Genomic DNA, 14854 nt, shown 5'->3' with positions numbered 1-14854 from the left:
ACAGTAGAAGAAAACTTTGGTCATTTAACTGTGTCTCGGTCATTGTACATGTACGTACGTAGAGCCTCGATGATTAGAGTACTGCAAGTAGAGTGTATAGTGAATTTAGGAGTGCGTGCGTGCGGATTGGCGGAGTGATTGTTTAAGTAAATATGTTGGTGCAGCCTAATTCCGACAACAAGCTTGACTCTAATTGACTGCCAAAATCTGAAATTCAGGCTTTGCATGGCCCTGTATTGCTACAGCTGCAATACTCCACTGAATGTGCAATAAACATTCACATCCACAAAGTTGTGTCATCTCCACCATCTTCCTTGTGTGGAGCTATAGATGAATGTAGGCCAGTGATTCCCCGTACCTTCCATGTTGGCCATGTTGTGGGACTTGGCTCACAGAGTGACACATTGACGCTTGCAACCCCGGTGATGTCAGTACCTGATTTTTTAAGCATTCCTAGCCCAAAGCCAACCAAACAGTAGCCTAATATTGCTATTTTAAGGAAGAAGGGGCATGGACATCGTCAAGCAGGCAGTGAATGCATTGGAATTGATGTTGCAGCAGGCTGCCAAGTAAATATTTGTCTAATAAAGCGCTTTGACATACTACTTTGCTGGAACGCTGTGTATATATTTATAATCTGGCAACTAGCACACACCAAATTTTTACAGCACAGCCGGGAAAAATATAGCCCAATTGTGCGTGATCTAGCCCAATCTGGCAACAGTGTTGCATCACTTGATTCCTCATACAGCTCATGATGGAGCCACACCCATAGCTCTGGAGTCATTCTTTACAGCCTCACACAGGACTGACTTCCGACAGGTGGTCTATAGATAAGCATTCCTGCTATGCTCAGTGTGGGGGTGATAGTAACCTTAAAGGAAATAGCTTAAAGCACATCTTTGGTTACTAGTTTTATGTGTGATATTTCCCACTCCTTTTTGACAATGACGGCTAGGCCACCTCCCGGTCTATTCTCATCTCTGTTTTCCGCCACTATTTTGGACATGTGGTCATGTACACACATCTGTGTTCGTGGTTGGACAGCCATTGAGAACAGCCCTCCAACTGAGCATTCGAGAGCTGAAAAGATAGTTAATGAATAAGTAATGACTTATGACAGCAAAAGTATTGGCAAAATCTTAATAACCATGTACGTTGAAGTGTGAATTTACTTGACAATGTTCACTGCCATTTTAGAGTGAATATTTAAATACAGAAAAACCAAAGGTGGTGATGGACGGAGCGTTGACAATACAAACACTCACCCCAGTCAACTGATCTGGGTTTAATCCATCACCGTTCTTTAGCTCACTCCGCCACCCCAGTTCAGACATGGCCATATGCAAATCAGTCTGACCCTGTGCCTCATGGGAACAGTCCAGCCCGAACTGCCAAGCCATGTCTTCCGTGGACCGGAATCAAGCTTTCCAGGACCGGTTTCTGGCATTACAGCCGTCCTCAGCCGGGCTTGCTTGACTCCAGTGGCAAAGTGAGCAAGGGACTCACGTCTGAGCATACCCTGCCAACTTAAGGCGAACAAAGAAAAACCAAAGGTAGTGATGGACGGAGCGTTGACAATACAAACACTCACCCCCAGTCAACTGATCTGGGTTTAATCCATCACCGTTCTTTAGCTCACTCCGCCACCCCAGTTCAGACATGACCATATGCAATTCAGTCTGACCCTGTGCCTCATGGGAACAGTCCAGCCCGAACTGCCAAGCCATGTCTTCCCTGGACCGGAATCAAGCTTCCTAGGACCGGTTTCTGGCATTACAGCCGTCCTCAGCCGGGCTTGCTTGACTCCAGTGGCAAAGTGAGCAAGGGACTGACGTCTGAGCATACCCTGCCAACTTAGGGCGAACAAAGAAAAACCAAAGGTGGTGATGGATGGAGCGTTGACAATACAAACACTCACCCCCAGTCAACTGATTTGGGTTTAATCCATCACCGTTCTTTAGCTCACTCCACCACCCCAGTTCAGACATGGCCATATGCAAATCAGTCTGACCCTGTGCCTCATGGGAACAGTCCAGCCCGAACTGCCAAGCCATGTCTTCCCTGGACCGGAATCAAGCTTCCCAGGACCGGTTTCTGGCATTACAGCCGTCCTCAGCTGGGCTTGCTTGACTCCAGTGGCAAAGTGAGCAAGGGACTCACGTCTGAGCATACCCTGCCAACTTAGGGCGAACAAAGAAAAACCAAAGGTGGTGATGGACGGAGCGTTGACAATACAAATACTCATCCCCAGTCAACTGATCTGGGTTTAATCCATCACTGTTCTTTAGTTCACTCCGCCACCCCAGTTCAGACATGGCCATATGCAAATCAGTCTGACCCTGTGCCTCATGGGAACAGTCCAGCCCGAACTGCCAAGCCATGTCTTCCCTGGACCGGAATCAAGCTTCCCAGGACCGGTTTCTGGCATTACAGCCGTCCTCAGCCGGGCTTGCTTGACTCCAGTGGCAAAGTGAGCAAGGGACTCACGTCTGAGCATACCCTGCCAACTTAGGGCGAACAAAGAAAAACCAAAGGTGGTGATGGACGGAGCGTTGACAATACAAACACTCACCCCCAGTCAACTGATCTGGGTTTAATCCATCACCGTTCTTTAGCTCACTCCGCCACCCCAGTTCAGACATGGCCATATGCAATTCAGTCTGACCCTGTGCCTCATGGGAACAGTCCAGCCCGAACTGCCAAGCCATGTCTTCCCTGGACCAGAATCAAGCTTCCTAGGACCGGTTTCTGGCATTACAGCCGTCCCCAGCCGGGCTTGCTTGACTCCAGTGGCAAAGTGAGCAAGGGACTGACGTCTGAGCATACCCTGCCAACTTAGGGCGAACAAAGAAAAACCAAAGGTGGTGATGGACGGAGCGTTGACAATACAGACACTCACCCCAGTCAACTGATTTGGGTCTAATCCATCACCGTTCTTTAGCTCACTCCACCACCCCAGTTCAGACATGGCCATATGCAAATCAGTCTGACCCTGTGCCTCATGGGAACAGTCCAGCCCGAACTGCCAAGCCATGTCTTCCCTTGACTGGAATCAAGCTTCCCATGACCGGTTTCTGGCATTACAGCCGTCTTCAGCCGGGCTTGCTTGACTCCAGTGGCAAAGTGAGCAAGGGACTCACGTCTGAGCATACCCTGCCAACTTAGGGCGAACAAAGAAAAACCAAAGGTGATGATGGACGGAGTGTTGACAATACAAACACTCACCCCCAGTCAACTGATCTGGGTTTAATCCATCACTGTTGTGCCTTTTTCTCACTCTGCCATTTTTTCTCTTGTTTTTGCCTCTTTCTCTCTGCCTTTTTCCTCTATTGTGCCTATTTCTCTTTGCCTGTTCGCTTTGTGTCTCTTTTCTCTCTGTTTTTCCTCTTGTCCTCCCTCTTCCCACACGCACCGCCGCTGCTGCCCCCACGACCCCTTCCCCTAGCATGTTGTTCCAGCTCCCACCTCCCAGCTGACCAACCCCGAACCCTACGTAATAGTGTCCGAAACCCAGCAAGAAGTGCAAGACCTATGATCTCCTGGTCGGAGTCACTGCTCTCACCCCATGCAGCTCCACCATTAAGCCTCTGCCCTTAGCGCCCGCTTGAGCCCTTCAGGTAGGTGTTTGAGGCTCTCCTCACCCGCCGGGTCCTGCATGTGCCTCTTCCCTGGTGGTCTAGTGGAGGAGCACCCTGCTTTTCTGCTATTCCGCTCTGTTCTGTGTCATTTTGCTCATGTTTGCCTTTTTTCTCTCTTGTTTTGCTTCTTTCTCTCTACCTTTTTTCTCTATTGTGCCTCTTTGCCTTTTTTCCACTGTTGTGCCTCCATCTCTGCCTTTTTCCTCTGTTGTGCCTCTTTTTCTTTGCCTTTTTTCCTCTGTTGTCACTCCTTTCTGTCTTTTCTTCTAGTTTTTGCCTCTTTTTCACTTCTTTTTTCCTCTGTTGTGCCTCTTTTTCTTTGCCTTTTTTCCTCTGTTGTGCTTCTTTCTCTCTACCTTTTCTTCTAGTTTTTGCCTCTCTGTCTCTGCCTTTTCCCTCTATTGTACCTCTTTTTCTTTGCCTGGTCACTTTCTGTCTCTTTTCTCTCTGTTATTTCCTTTTGCCCTCCCTGCTCCATCTTCCCTCGCTCCACGCCACTGCTGCCCCATGGCCCTCCACCCTAGCATGTTGTTCCCGCCTCCCAGCTGATGCAGGCGTGCCAAAGCCAAGCCTGTCTGCATCCGTCCGTGACCCGACCACGACCAGTAGCAGGGACCCTGGTCTCCTGACCCCCTGCTGCTACGACCCCAGCACTTTTCGCGCACTCAACCCTGGACACAAAAACAACTGCCAGCTCTTGACGCTGAGCAACACTCAAGTCCCGATCTACTACCAACACTGCCGCCGCACCTTCACCCACCGCTGGACCCAAGCAGTAGCCTCCAGCCCACCAGATGCCATTACACATAAACCATTGGACTGCATCCTTCTCAATGTACCCTCCCTGAACAGACATGCAGTAGAAATCTGGGACCTCCGCAACACCCACACAGCCAACGTCACCTTCCTCACAGAGACCTGGACCAACACCAGCTCCGCACCCAACATTGCAACTGCTATCCCCAACGGATACAAGATCCTGAGAAAAGACCACCCCAACTGCCCAGAAGGAGGCCTTGCTATCATCCACAAAAGCTCCCTACGACTGACAGGCAGAACACAGAGAATTAGACTCCTGCCCTTCATCACAGAACCGACAGAGATCAGATGTGGAGTACCCAAGGATCCTCAATCAGCCCCACACTCTTCAATGTCTACATGGCCCACCACACAACCATTGTTACCTACACTGATGACACTCAGCTCATACTCTCCCTCACCAAGGGACCCGACATCACCAGGCACAACTTCCAAGAGGGGATGAATGCCATTGTGACCTGGATGAGCAACAGCTGCCTGAAGCTCAACTCTGAGAAAACAGACGTCCTCATCCTTGGCTTCACCCCCTCGGGATGAGACAACACCTGGTGGCCCCCCGCCCTTGGAAACCCTCCCACCCCAACACACCACACACGCAAACTCAGCATCATACTCCACTTTTCACTCACCATGAACCACCAGATCAATGCTGTATCATCCACATGCTTCAACACCCTCTGCATACTTTGCAAGACGTTCCCATGGATCCCCCCAACTCCAATAAAACAGTCACCCATGCACTCATCACCTGCAGACTGGACTATGGCAACGCCCACTACACGAGAATCAACAAAATCCTCCTGCGAAAACTCCAGACCGCCCAGAACACCTCAGCCAGACTTATCCTTGATATCCCATGACACAACCACATCACCAAACACCTCTGGGACCTCCACTGGCTCTCCTTCGAAAAAAGAATAACTGCAAGCAGCACACACTACAAATCCCTCCATAACACTGGACTGGACCCCAATACCTCAACGACTCACGTCCCCAAGAGAAACCTCCGCACAGCCAACCTCGCCCTAGCCACCATCCTTTGTTTCTATAGGACCACAGCTTGTTAAAGATCCTTCACCTACCTCGAAGCCAAGACCTGTAACAATTCAGAATGGTCCTCAAGACCTGGCTCTTCGAATGACCCTAACGGAGCTGCTCATTCTCCCACACCGTGCCTTGAGACCCTTGTGGGTAAGTAGTGCGCTCTACAAAACCCTAATTGATTGATTGATAATATTCAGACATCAAGGTATTTATTAAAGACTTTATAATTCGTCATTAACCCCTTGGCCGCGGTGGAAATTCCTCCGCGGCGCTTGGGGGTGGGGGGTGCGCGGCGCCACCATGCTCGTGAGGGAACCACGCCATTAAGGGCCACGGGCGAGCTGTGCTCATGATGGCGTCGTTCCGTCATGACTCATTCTAATTCGCCTGCACAGGCGGGGAATCAGAGCCGCGTGGGTGGAGCGGCCGCAGCATGACGGAACCACGCTGTCATGAGCACACGCTGCCAGTGGCTCTTGACGGCGTCGTTCCTTAATGAGCAGGGAAGGGGTTAACTCATTTGGTTCTAGACTTCAGAGGTCAAATTCCATATTATTACCATAGTACATCACAAATGACTTGTGAAAATTCTTCTTCTTGCCTCACACATTTCCTTCAAGAACCAATGTACAGTAGTGTAGGAAATGGCCACCAATGCATAATACACCCCCCACTCAGATGATTTTTGCCCTTTTCTGCAATGTGAAAAGTAAACCTTTTTGACAGGTGAAAATCTTCCTTTTAAATATTAATCAGTCATTCCTTTGTGAGTTTTGTAGTCTCACAAGACAAGGTTTGTTGTATTTAAAAGTAATAGAATGCAGAGGCTTAAAGTTAACATATCCTTACAGTTACTATAGACCAAAGGAAGGCTGGCTGCCCAATAGAGAAACACTGGGACGTTGTAGTAAATACACATTCTACTATCACTGGGTGAGGAGCACCTAGAGAAATGAATAAAAATCTATTTTCAAGATTTAATAAACACCCAATGAAATGGTACTACAAAGTGTTTTTTTGAGCATATACTCCTTCTTCTTGGTGTTTTAGTTCCTCTGGCAGGAAGACTAGTTGGAATTTGTCAAGGAACTTACTTCACTTCAAAGGACATTCCCCTTTCACAAATAGATGTCATTTTACACCAGGGCAGCTCGCATCTTTTGTTCTACCAGTGAGGCAGGTGCCAAGTAGAGTGGGGGAGTGCTGCTCCCAGGAATGGTTTGAAGGGACCAGTGAGGAGGGGTTGCTGCTCACCCGGGACACACCTCCGGGAGGGCACACAGGCTCTGCAAAAAGGAAGAAAAGTATCATTATTTCGAATTTTGAGAGTCAGGCACACTGTGGGATTTTTTTGCTGTAGGGCAAGCAGGAACTGCTAAGAAAATTGGTAGCATTATCTCTGGGAACATTTACTCCATTGGTTAGGGAGGGATCAGGAGTTACCACACCTACCAGCCAGTGCCAGGCATAAATAGGGCATTTTCAGCCACCTTCTCAAGAACACTGCTGGACCTGAGGGAGAGCAGAAGAGGACTGGACCAGACCTGCTGTGTGTGACCTGAGAGGATCCCAGAAGGACTGGGCCTGCTGCTTCTTGTACCAAGGACAACACCTAGACTTAAAGGTTCAGTTTGCTGGTTTACTGTTTAGCTACAGGGCTAAGAATATTTACAAGAGGCCTTTCCCTACAACTCTCAGCTCATTAGTACCTTCTGGACCTGACCTGGACCCTGCTGTTGGCTACAGGTGGAATAAGTCCTCACCCCCAAGTTCTATTTCCTGAGGTCATGGAAACCTTGGCATGGTCTGGCCATACTTCTCCTCCCACTCCTGAAAATCTAGGACTTTGAAACTGTTTAGACTTCAAGACCTCTGGAGGACTGGGACCAATCAGCACATTCAATCTGCCCAGATATGCCCAAAGCGCGTTCCTGGTAGGCCAAAGAAACAGATCTCTTATTCAGAGCTTCTATGCAGCAAAAAAGTGGATTCAGCAGGACCATGGCGAGAAGGTGTCCAGCCTCCTGGAGCCTCATCGTTAGATAGAGCCCACAGATATGCCCCGCTGAAGTGTTCCGAGCTACTAAAAAGAGACTTAGGACCATATTTATACTTTTTTCACAAATACCATAAATGAGGCCCTTGGTATTTAAATTCAAGTGCGAGACACGAGGCAGAAATAGGTTATGTTTTCTACAGCTGGGCAAAGACTCTAACAGAAAGCCCGTAGAGCTTTGGTTCAATGTCCGTTGTTTGCTTTTGCAGGGCGCAACTCTCATCAGCCCTTCTGCACCTGTCACACGGTATCAATAACAACAAACCAACAGAAAACTTTGAATCTAGGGAAGAACGATAACAAGTACTAAACACTTCACATTTTCCTTGAAAATGTATTTGAGTCAAGGTCACCTTGACATCCAACAGTTTGCTGAATAAAGGTAAAAACAAGGTTTCGTTTTCCCTTGATTCCTGATTGAATCCATCAAAAGCAAATATTGCCTGTGTAGAAGTCACAGACCATAAAACAAGAATGAAAGCGCACTATGCGCCTTTTTTCTCTTCTCCTTGTCAAAATGAAAAATAGTGTCACCGGTACCACCTTTGACTGATTGCTTATTAAAAAAAAGTGAACCATGTAAAATGTAATTGATATTTTTGAACCAAAGTCATTAGACACGTTTCATTCCATCATTCTTGGAACGCGTAGAAAATAATCCAACCAGTGAGATTAATATTATCAAAATTCGTAGCATGTATTGATTGACTTTTCCATTTTTCCGAAGAATAAAAGTGCAATGTGTAATAATGAATGACTAGCCTGGTACAGAAGAATATTCTCTGAGCTATTAATTATGAAAGCATTTCCTACGTTTCCCAAATATCATGTGGGACGAAATGTAACCCATGCTGAACTAACAGTGTAACTCAAATAAATGTTAATCTATCTTCTATTTTTTTTTTTTACATAGATATGTAACTCGGAAAAAAACTGAGATTGGTTTTTACATACATTAAAAATGACCTTGCCATAAAAAATATAACAGATGTAAACACAGCTGTGCTCTAGGATAACTGTTTCCTTGTGAATACACCTGCAGGTATACATTATTTCCAGTTACCGCGCTATAAAATGCAAATCAGAGTAATATAAAGGACGTTTTCTCTTGAATAATGGGCAAGCCATAATTGGAAATACACAGCTCAGGCCTTTTTCCCTTTATTAGAAAGCGGGCCTGAGACTAACAGCGACCACATTCATTAAATATGATATGCTAATGTGTGGAACGTCACTGCACTGTCATGACTTGCCACCCCGATCAGAACGTGATAGCATGTGTGATCCGTCATTATTACTGTTAGCTTCAGGCAGCGAACAGAAGCCTTTGATACCCTTGTCTGAGCCGCGTGGCTTGTTTATTGTTGCAGCGTCGCGCTGCACTATTTAAAGTAGAGTGCGCTGAAGAGGTGATTGCCAAGAAATGCTAACAGGCACAGCACCAGTGAAGGCCGACGTAATAAATCACTCCGGGAGTCCAGAGCGTGATCCGGCACGGCGATCTGATCAGCATATCCACAAAACAATGTATTTTCTCAGGCCTGACAGTCCAACCTCATAGTATGTCTGGAAACCCACAGTGGTTCTTACATATGACGCCTGTTGCAGAAATTGGATTCAGGTTGTCGGTTGTAATGTTTCTCTCCCACACTATACACTGAGGCCAAGTAGGTGTATACTTCTTTGACTTTATTCTCATAACAAACAAATATCCTGAGCATAAGGGCGCCGAGCGTCTGCACAGTGACTGCTCCGATCGCCAACTGCCGTTCTCGCCGTTCGCGCCTTGCAGTGCGCGCCTACTGCGCATGCGCGCGCATCGTGCTCCTGTCTATGGCGTGACGCGTCATCGCGTTCACGCTCATAGACTAGAGCGCATCCTACATATCTCCCCCTTTTAACAATAAACAAAATAACTTTTCCCAAACTCTAACAGTGTGTCCATGGTCCCCAATGTTCTCTGGCTGGGCCACCAGTCTGACAAGCCTATGATCAATGTCCACTCATTTCAAAGTCTCTATATCGCAAGGGCACTGTGACTGCCCTGCCACTACGGGTGTGTCTTACCGGCATGTTCTCTTCGACCTCTCTTTCTCCACCTGATCTCGATCCTGCTCTCCGGTCTCCACTCTGAGTTACTCCCGTCGGCGTTACATCTATGGTTGTAGGTCCTGTGCTGGGATTTTCCATCTCACTGTCCTCTCCTGCTCCCTCTGGAAGGCCTTCATCACCCTGCACTGGTCGAGGCCTGGTTTCATGGAAGTCCCTCTGTGTCTCTATCTCCTCCAGTTTGGGCCATACGACTATCTTGTTCACTCTGGCCATGCGGTCTTGGGACCACACCCTGCCGTCGCTGAGGAGGGCTGCTCTACCTCGCACCTCCTTGACTTGTAACGGCTGACTATATTTGCTGTCACCTTTCTTTTGTAGGGTAGGGAGTTTGACCCTAACCCACTCTCCTTCCTCCAGCTCTGTCCCTTTCACATTTCGACGTTTGTCATAGTTAGCGGCATAGATCTTCTGGGCCTTTTCCAAATTGTGCTGAACCACCGCAGGGGACCATTTACTGGTGATGGCCTTCTCTCTCCATACTACATTGTCCCGAGTGAACGGATGGCGTCCTCTCAGCACTTGAAATGGACTGTACCCCACGGCCGTGGGGGTGATCCTGTAGGACCACAGCATACTCATCACCTCTGTCTCCCAATCCTTTCCCTGCGTGATGGCCGCCTGTATGGAGCCCATTAGCACACGGTTGAACCGCTCCACCTGACCGTTGCATGCGGGATGATACACTGCCGTGTGTTTTGACTCAATACCATTCCTCCTCATAAACCTAATCCATTTGTCCGAGACAAACTGCGGGCCATTGTCACTGAGGATGGTTTTGGGAATGCCTTCTCTTAAGAATACTGTCGTCAGGAATTTTAGAATCGTGTCAGTGTCCATGGATTCTTGAATGTCCACCTCCGGCCATTTAGAATACTTGTCCATTACTACACATAGATACTTGTTCACTCCTTTGCTGTCCAGGACAGGTCCCAGTATGTCAATGGCCACGTTCTCCCAGGGTCCCTGTGGTGTGTCAAACTTTCCCAAAGCCGGTCTGAGTGGTCTAAGCACTTTGTCAGCGCCTTGGCATTGGCCGCACTCCCTTACTTGCCTTTCAATGTGGACATCCATGCCTGGCCACCAATACATTTGCTTGACACGTGCTTTGGTCTTTACAATACCTAGGTGGCCCTCGTGCAGTAGAGTTAATAATCTGGGTACTAGTGAGTCTGGCGGCACGACCCTCTCGCCTCTATATATGAACACTCCCGAGTCACTCAGGGACAGTTCCTCTCGTATTTCATAAAACCTCCGTATTCCATCGGCCAGCCTCCTTTTGTCTGGCCAGCCCGACGTCAAATGTCTCTTTATCTCCACCTTTTCCACATCCTGATCATAGGCGGCCTCCCATTCCTGGATACTTATCGATCTCTCATGGTCCTCCATGCTTGCCACCATCTCTTCCTTATCCAGGGCATCCTCCGGCGCCACTTCCATCGCCGCAGCCCTGCTGAGATAATCTGCGACCCTGTTCTGCGTTCCTGGCAGGTATTCAACATCATAGGTGTAATCGAGCAGCTTCAGCGTCATCTTTGCTATTCTCGGGGTCGCCGTCTCATGACCCGAGGAAGTCAAGACCTTGATCAAGGGTTTGTGATCAGTTTGTAGCTTGAATCTCGTACCCCAAACGAACTGCCGGAATCTGCCCAAAGCCCAGGTGACGGCCAGCATCTCCTTCTCAATGACGCTGTACCTTTGCTCCGTCGGAGACAACGCACGTGAGGCAAAACTTATTGTTTCAGTGGCACCATCTTCCCTCACTTGTGCCAGGACAGCCCCTAAGCCCTTATCGCTGGCATCTGTTGTCACCACAGTCTTGCCCGATGGGACAAACCCTTGCAATGGAACAGCTTGGCTGATGCAGTCTTTGATCGTGTCAAATTCCAATTGCGCTTCTGAGTCCCACTCAAACTTGGTCTTGTCTCTGATGAGTTGCCTCATTCTGTACGTCCTGGTGGCAAAGTGTCTCACAAACTTACTATAATACTCGGCCATTCCAAGGAATGACCGCACTTCCTCCTTGGAGCTGGGCGCCTTTGCATCCTTAATGGCCTTCACATTGCGCTCCTTGGGTGAAATTCCTCTCGTGCTGATCTCATGACCCAAGTATGTCACCGAGTGGGTCCCTATCTTGCATTTGCTCCATTCCGCCGTTAGCCCCTTATTTTGCAGCACTTCCAGAACTCTCTGCAACTTCCTGTCGTGATCTCCTTTGGAAGAGCCCATCACCAGGATGTCATCCTGAAAGTACTGTACCCCCGGAATGTCCTTGAACAGCCGATGCATTAGCTTCTGAAAAACAGCCGCTGCGGACGCCAGGCCGAAGGGCATCCTCCGGAACTGGTAGCACCCAAAAGGTGTAATGAAGGCGGTGTACTTCCTGCTCGATGGATGCAGCTCAATCTGATAGTATGCAGACGTGAGATCTATGGTGGAGAAGTGAGTCACACCTTTTGTCTTGGCGAGCATCTCCTCGATTCTAGGTAGGGGAAACTTCTCCACTATGAGATTTTTGTTGAGCTCGCGGAGGTCAACGCAGAGACGCACCTGTCCATTTGGCTTCTTGACCACCACCAAGGGGGATAGCCACTCCGCACTGTCCACCGGCTCTATGATGCCTTGCTCCTCCAGCCTCAGGAGTTCCTGTTGTACCGCTCCGCTGGTAGACATGGGTATGTTTCTGACTTTATGCACCACTGGTACTGCGCCCTCCTTGAGGACCATTCTGTGGACGAACTTGTCCAGTTTCCCAACTGAGCCATCAAACACTTTGGGGTATGCAGACTTCCAATCTTCATCTCTCGTGAGGGGCCATTCATCTGTCAAGAGAATCTGCTCTTTACCTCCCGGGTTGAGTATGATTCCCAGATCTCCTGCGTCTCTCCACCCCAGCACTGAAGGACCTCTCTCTGCTATATACAGGGTGCACGTGGCTGATCTCCCTCTGAATTCAAATACGAAGTCTCGGCACCCCACTAGAGGAATGTCGTTCTCAGTGTACGAGATGGGTCTGATGTCCGGCGGCCATAGGTCTGGCCCCACCACAGGCACAAAGTCTTCTTCCCATATGGATCTTTGCACGATGGTCCAAGGAGATCCTGAATCGACGGCCACATGTACCTTCACTCCCCCTATCAGCATGTCCGTGCGAGGCTTATCTCTTCGCTTTCCCGTCACCTCTAACACTTGGTCCTCGATGCATAACACCAAATCGTCGTCTTCCAGGTCGTCCTCCCCGCTGACGTCCGCTGTGGCCGCATCGACGCACTTGACCGTGGATTTCTTCCCCTTCTTGCGGCATACTTTTTCAAAATGGCCGACCAGGCCACAAAACGAGCATCTGGCGCGGAACGCGGGACAGCGTTTATCCTGCGCCGAATGTGCCGCGCTGCCGCATCTATAACACGCAAACTTATTGTCTGGACCAGGGCGGACTGTTTGCTTCCCTGTCCATCTCGAATCCTTCCTCTGCTCTCCATACACCCCTCTGGGTTTGCTGGGCTGGGGCGCCTCGTCTATCTTGTTGACCAACTGTCTCGGTGCGTTCTCACGTTTGGCTGCTTCTGCACCGCGTTTTGACATCTCGGCCTTTTTGACCATGGCCACCACTTCTTTAAGCGAGGTCTCACTCTGCGCCCACAGTTTGTCCTGGACAGACCTGCACGTGGTGTGCATGACAATTTGGTCTTTGATATACTCCTCCTGAAGACCTCCGTACTGGCACGTGATAGCCAGGCGTCGGAGCGCCGCCACATAATCATCAATCGATTCACCAACCTCCTGCTTCCTTTGTTGGAAATTATACCTGTCTATGGAGACACAAACTGCTGGACGGTAATGGCTGTCCAAGTCATCCAGGGCGTTTTTAAAGACATCCGTTTCAGTCGCTCCCCTCTCCTTGGGCACCAGGTTCTTGAACACTCTCACCCCCTCCGGGCCCAGGTTGTGGAGTAACAGTCTCTTCTTCCTTTCCGGAGTGAATGCCCCTTCATTTTCATCTTCAAGTGCCTCAATGTAGTTTTGAAAGTATTCCTTCCAGTCTTCCCATTTTAGCTGTGGCTCACCCGGTCTAGGCAGGAAAGGGACAGGGGCCATCAGAGCGGACGCTTGATTCGCCATCCCAGCCTCGTCGCCAATGTAATGTTTCTCTCCCACACTATACACTGAGGCCAAGTAGGTGTATACTTCTTTGACTTTATTCTCATAACAAACAAATATCCTGAGCATAACGGCGCCGAGCGTCTGCACAGTGACTGCTCCGGTCGCCAACTGCCGTTCTCGCCGTTCGCGCCTTGCAGTGCGCGCCTACTGCGCATGCGCGCGCATCGCGCTCCTGTCTATGGCGTGACGCGTCATCGCGTTCACGCTCATAGACTAGAGCGCATCCTACATCGGTGATACCCATCACTAGAAATGATGGATTTAACACAAAAAAATATTCCTGTGGGTATTTTGAACAGAATATACTCGAGAGATAAAACGCATGGCTGCTTTAAGTCACTGCGCGTTTGTTGTCTGATTTTCAGGAAAATTTGATGTTACATAAACATGTTTTTTGTTGTAGACGGTTGGATTGGGTGGTTTACTGTTCAGCGGTGGGGACAGCACAAAGGGAGTTAGGGCCAGATGTACCAAAATAGTTATTTGCGATTCCCTAATTGCGAATCACAAGGATTCGCAATTAGGGGATCGCAAAATGCCAAGGGGCAGATTTATGAGGCCCTGCGCCGCCGGTGCGTCACTTTTTCCCATGTTAAAAGTGACGCACCGGCGGCGCAAGGCCTTCATAAATCTGCCCCCAAGTATGAAGGTGTATAGTACACTTTTTGCGATTTCTAGGGGGTCGCAAATGACCTACCTCATGACTATTAATGAGGTAGGTCGCAATTTGCAACCCCTTAGGAATCGCAAAAATCAGCGGATGGTGGCCTGTTAAGTTCAGCAGACCACCATGTCCGTGATTGTTTTTTTTTTTGTAAAACAGCCCGTTTTCTTTAAAAGAAATCGAGATGTTTTACAAAACTAAAAATGAAAAGTTTTTTTTCATTTTTAAAAAGCAGGCAGTGGTCCGCGGGACCACTGCCTGGACCACAAATTTGTAAATGGGTTACCACCTACTTGAAGTAGATGGTAACATGCAAATGTTTTACGACCGCAAATGCGGTCACAAAACATTCATACA

This window comes from Lissotriton helveticus, chromosome 2_1 (genome assembly GCF_964261635.1).
Source record: "Lissotriton helveticus chromosome 2_1, aLisHel1.1, whole genome shotgun sequence".
Classification (NCBI taxonomy): domain Eukaryota; kingdom Metazoa; phylum Chordata; class Amphibia; order Caudata; family Salamandridae; genus Lissotriton; species Lissotriton helveticus.
The sequence above is the reverse complement of the archived record's forward strand: the minus strand, read 5'-3'. Positions refer to the sequence as shown.